The sequence below is a fragment of the Amblyraja radiata genome, unplaced genomic scaffold (assembly GCF_010909765.2).
Source record: "Amblyraja radiata isolate CabotCenter1 unplaced genomic scaffold, sAmbRad1.1.pri scaffold_571_ctg1, whole genome shotgun sequence".
Lineage (NCBI taxonomy): Eukaryota > Metazoa > Chordata > Chondrichthyes > Rajiformes > Rajidae > Amblyraja > Amblyraja radiata.
In genome coordinates, this window is record NW_022630624.1 from 83595 (window position 1) to 89814 (window position 6220).

Genomic DNA, 6220 nt, shown 5'->3' on the forward strand with positions numbered 1-6220 from the left:
CTCTAACTAGTTTCACTGTCCTCCAGATAAATGTTACTGATTGTATGCCTTCCCCCAGCTAACAATGAACCATTTTACATTTGAAGAAGGGTTTCGGACCGAAACGTTGCCTATTTCCTTCGCTCCATAGATGCTGCTGCACCCGCTGAGTTTCTCCAGCACTTTTGTCCACCAACCATTTTACATTTCCTTATCATCGTTTGCTTTGATATGTTGTTTTCCCGCCTTACCCTTCCATATCTCTGGAGTCCGTCTCCCCTGGCTCTCAGTCTGAAGAAGGGTCTCGACCCGAAATGTCACCCATTCCTTCTCTCCAGAGAACCTGCCCGTCCCGCTGAGTTACTCCAGCATTTTGTGTCTATCTTTCCATTATTCCCTTTAGCCTGTCTCTGTGGACGGATTGATTGTAATGGCAGGAAACATGTCCCCGATGTTGGGGGGGGGGAGTCCAGAACCAGGGGCCACACACACAGTTTAAGAATAGGGGGTGAGCCATTTAGAACGGAGACGAGGAAACACTTTTTCTCACACAGAGAGTGGTGAGTCTGTGGAATTCTCTGCCTCAGAGGGTGATGGAGGCCAGTTCGCTGGATGCTTTCAAGAGAAAGCTCAAGTTCAAGTTCAAGTGAGTTTATTGTCATGTGTCCCTGATAGGACAATGAAATTCTTGCTTTGCTTCAGCACAACAGAACATAGTCGACATTGACTACAAAACACATGAATAAATAAACTGATAGATTGGGCTCTTAAAGATAGCGGAGTCAGGGGATATGGGGAGAAGGCAGGAACGGGGTACTGATTGGGGATGATCAGCCATGATCACATTGAATGGCGGTGCTGGCTCGAAGGGCCGAATGGCCTACTCCTGCACCTATTGTCTATTGTCTATTGAAGCTGAACTAAATCTTGACACATCGCGCAGACAATGAAGGGAACAACATTAACATTCACCTCAATGTGGCTGCGAATCACAAGGCAGGTATTGACTTCTTTGTATAATAAAGGTCAACAAGCAGAGCTCAAATCTTTTGCATAATTATGAGAGCAAACGTCTAATTAATTAGGCCCCGCTTGAAAGGCATTTATTTGCGATTCTGGGACATACTATTGACTGGGTGCCCTTCTCTGACGAAGAGCTAGGCCTCGATATCCACTTGCTATGTGTGATCAATTATCTCAGCTGATATGCGATCAATATGGCTCATGTCACGCAAGGCCATGCCAAGATGGATGGGTGGTCTTCCAGGCTTGTCCAGCCCTCCTGTGTTGGGTGCTAATCAAGCCGACCAACGAGAGACATAGAAACATAGAAAATAGGTGCAGGAGTAGGCCATTCGGCCCTTCGAGCCTGCACCGCCATTCAATATGATCATGGCTGATGATCCAACTCAGTATCCTGTACCTGCCTTCTCTCCATACCCCCTGATCCCTTTAGCCACAAGGGCCACATCTAACTCCGTCTTAAAGATAACCAATGAACTGTGGCCTCAACTACCTTCTGTGGCAGAGAATTCCACAGATTCACCACTCTCTGTGTGAAAAATGATTTTCTCATCTCGGTCCTAAAAGGTTTCCCCCTTATCCTTAAACTGTGGCCCCTTGTTCTGGACTTCCCCAACATCGGGAACAATCTTTCTTGCATGCTGAACATGCAAGAAGCCTAACATGTCACCTCCAGTCTAGGACCAGAGACCACGTTCTCTGGAGAAATGGAATACCAAATGGTCAACTCTGGCACTGCAAGGCAGCAACACCAACACCCTAATGATACAACTTTAAGTTATTAGTGGATAGAGTGGATGTGGAGAGGATGTGTCCACTAGTGGGAGAGTCCTGGACCAGAGGCCACAACCTCAGAATAAAAGGACGTTCCTTTAGAAAGGAGGTGAGAAGGACTGAGAAGGACCAATAGAGAGAGTACAGAGAAGGTTCACCAGACTGATTCCTGGGATGTCAGGACTGTCTTATGAAGAAAGACTGGATAGACTCGGCTTGTACTCTCTAGAATTTAGGAGATTGAGAGGGGATCTTATAGAAACGTACAAAATTCTTAAGGGGTTGGACAGGCTAGATGCAGGAAGATTGTTCCCGATGTTGGGGAAGTCCAGGACAAGGGGTCACACAGTTTAAGGATAAGGGGGAAATCTTTTAAAACCGAGATGAGAAAAACATTTTTCACACAGAGAGTGGTGAATCTGTGGAATTCTCTGCCACAGAAGGTAGTTGAGGCCACAGTTCATTGGCTATATTTAAGAGGGAGTTAGATGTGGCCCTTGTGGCTAAAGGGATCAGGGGGTATGGAGAGAAGGCAGGGATGGGATACTGAGCTGGATGATCAGCCATGATCATATTGAATGGCGGTGCTGGCTCGAAGGGCCGAATGGCCTACTCCTGCACCTATTTTCTATGTTTCTAATTCTTAAGGATTTGGTCTCCATTTGTTGACTTCTTACAAGCATATGATGCAACACAAAGTTAGAAATGATCTGTTTCAGGACTGGGTGAATGGTGGTGAAGAATAATAAATAGCTATCTCTCCTTTATTCTTCTGCTCTCTAACTCTTCATCTTTTCCCTCTATTTTCTTTCCTTTCTCATTTTCTTTCTCTCACTTTGTCACACACCTCTCTATTTCTTTTCTATTCTCTTTCTGCCTCCTTTTTATTGTTAAAATAAAATGTAGAAAAATAAGAAGCTGTACATGAACTGTAGATATACTAGGTATCTACGGCACCATATTACTGTACTTCTAATAAAATAGAAAGGAGATGAGAAGGAATTTTTTTAGGTGAATCCGTAGGCAATTGACCTACAAACCTGCAGCACCACCGGAAATTGGAGGAGCAGGACCTCATTTTCCGCTTGAGCAGTCTGCACCCTAGCGGCATAAACATCGACTTCTCCAATCTCCTCCCCTTCTCAGGTCTCCCTCAGCCCTCGGGCTTCTCCTCTTCCTTTCTCCTTTCTTCTCCCCCCCCAACCCTACATCAGTCTGAAGAAGGGTTTCGGCCCGAAACGTCGCCCATTTCCTTCGCTCCACAGATGCTGCTGCACCCGCTGAGTTTCTCCAGCATTTTTGTCTACCTTTACAAACCAGCACGTCTTTGGAGTGTGGGAGGAAACCGGAGCACCCGGAGAAAACCCACGCAGGTCACGGGTAGAGTGTACAAAGTCTGTACAGACAGCGCCCGTCGACGGGATCGAACCCGGGTCTCCGGCGCTGTGAGGCAGCAACTCTACCGCTGCGCCACTGTAATGGGGCAGGCGAGGCCATTTATTTGTACCAACTGTGTGGGATTCCATTCATAGGCAGCAGAACTTGCAATTTCAAACAAGTCAATGAAATCAATACACTTCAATGATCATTCATTCATTGATTCCATTCATAAAAAGCAAGAGTTGTATTTCCCCGGTGTCTTTCATATACCATCAGCTTTTTAAAACTTAAGAGATACAGCGCGGAAACAGGCCCTTCGGCCCATCGAGTCCATGCCGACCAGCGATCCTCGCACACTAACAATTTTTACAAAGTCTATTAACCAATGAACCAGCGCGTCTTTGGAGTGTGGGAGGAAACTGGAGCACCCGGAGAAAACCCACGTGGTCACGGGGATAGCATATAAACTCCGTACAGACAGCACCCGTAGTCAGGATTGAACCTGGGGTTCTCTGGCGCTGTGAGGCAGCAATTTGACGTATGCATCACATCCTATCCACTTTCTCCACAGATGCTGCCTGACCCGCTGAGTTACTCCAGCACTCTGTGAAACGTCACCTATCCATGTTCTCCACAGATGCTGCCTGACCCGCTGAGTTATGGTGCATCAGCATCTGTGGAGCTAAGGAAATAGGCAACGTTTCGGGCCGAAACCCTTCTGGAAATAGGCAACGTTTCGGGCTGAAACCCGGAAGGGTTTCGGCCCGAAACGTTGCCTATTTCCTTAGCTCCATAGATGCTGCTGCACCCGCTGAGTTACTCCAGCACTCTGTGAAACGTCAACTATCCATGTTCTCCACAGATGCTGCCTGACCCGCTGAGTTACTCCAGCGTTTAAGAAGGAACTGCAGATGCTGGAAAATCGAAGGTAGACAAAAATGCTGGAGAAACTCAGCGGGAGCAGCAGCATCTATGGAGAGAAGGAAATAATAATAATAATAATAATAATACATTTTATTTATGGGCGCCTTTCAAGAGTCTCAAGGACACTTTACAAAAATTTAGCAGGTAGAGGAAAAACATGTAAGGGGAATGAAATAAATAGTAGAGACATGACTAGTACACAAAGTAAAGACAGAATTCAATACAAAACACAATATGAGGCAATTAATGCACAGATGAAAAGGGAGGGGGACGTGGGGCTAAGGATAGGCAGAGGTGAAGAGATGGGTCTTGAGGCGGGACTGGAAGATGGTGAGGGACACGGAATTGCGGATCAGTTGGGGGAGGGAGTTCCAGAGCCTGGGAGCTGCCCTGGAGAAGGCTCTGTCCCCAAAACTGCGGAGGTTGGACTTGTGGATGGAGAGGAGACCGGCTGATGTGGATCTGAGGGACCGTGAGGGTTGGTAGGGGGAGAGGAGGTCAGTGAGATATGGGGGGGCCAGATGGTGGAGGGCTTTGTAGGTGAGGACCAGGATTTTGTAGGTGATCCGGTGGGAGATGGGAAGCCAGTGAAGTTGTTTGAGGACTGGAGTGATGTGATGCCAGGATTTGGTGTGGGTGATGAGTCGGGCGGCTGCGTTCTGGACCAGTTGGAGTCGGTTGATGTAGGTGGAGCTGATGCCAAGGAGAAGTGAGTTGCAATAGTCCAGTCGGGAGGAGATGAAGGCATGGATGAGTCTTTCAGCAGCGGGAGGTGTGAGAGAGGGTCTGAGTTTGGCGATGTTGCGGAGATGAAACAAGGAGGTTTTAATGACATGGCGGATGTGAGGCTCAAGGGAGAGGGTGGAATCAAAGATCACGCCAAGGTTGCGGGCCGAAACCCTTCTTCAGACTCCAGCACTGGCGTGAGTCAGTGACCAAACACTGATTCGCGCCTGAAGGCTACTTCAAGAGGTGGCGCAGCGGTAGAGTTGCTGCCTCACAGCGCCAGAGACCCGGGTTCGATCCCGACTGCGGGCGCTGTCTGTACGGAGTTTGTACGTTCTCCCCATGACCCGCGTGGGTTTTCTCCGGGTGCTCCGGTTTCCTCCCACACTCCAAAGACGTGCAGGTTTGTCGGTTAATTGACTTCGGTAAAATTGTCAATTGTCGCTAGTATTAATGCGTGGGAAGGAACTGCAGATGCTGGTTTAAACCGAAGATAGACACAAAGAGCTGGAGTAACTCAGCGGGACAGGCAGCGTCTCTGGAGAGAAGGAATGGGTGATGTTTCGGGTCAAGACCCATCTAGTATTAATATGTGGGGATCGCTGGTCGGTGCGGACTCGATGGGCCGAAGGGCCTGTTTCCGTGCTGTATCTCTAAACTAAAGTAAGGGTGTTGAATCGTCATATGTAGCAGGACTGGAACAAGGTAAGACTTATGCTGCAACTTTACAAGCCACAACAAATAAATGTATCATAAATCATCAGTTATACTTGGTAAACCCGACATATACGAGGTAATCGTGAGTAACAAGACCTTACAACAAAGAACATTGATCAGTACAGCACAGGAACAGGCCATTCGGCCCACAATATCTGTGCTGAACAAGACGCCAAGTTAAACTGATCTCATCAGTCTGAAGAAGGGTCTCGACCCTAAACGTCTCCCATTCCTTCTCTTCAGAGATGTCGCCTGTCCCGCTGAGTTACTCCAGCGTTTTGTGTCTATCTTCTTCAACTAAACTATATTGGACTCCTCAGAGAGTTGAAGAGGAGAAGCTTGGATCCGACTTGTAAGCCTTGTATCGCAGAGTGTTAAATTGTAATCAGATGAGGTTCGACCAAGCATGCCTCCCAGCCGCCTTGAGATTTAATTTGCCTTGGATCTGGAGACGAAGGGAGAGGGGGAGCCATGTATTTCTTACAAGGCTGTCGTGAGGGCAGGGAGGGGAAGGGAGGGATGGAGGGTCCAGGTTGGGGAGGAGAGGGGGAGAGGGAATCCCACCGGAACACTGCGCTGCTCCACGTGCAATCATAATTGAATGCTTCATCAAAGTCGGTCTGGTCCTTGCCTGGAGATAGCTCGGGGGTCGACTCGAGCTGGTGAATTTGTAAAATGCTGCCTGACTGACTCGAGA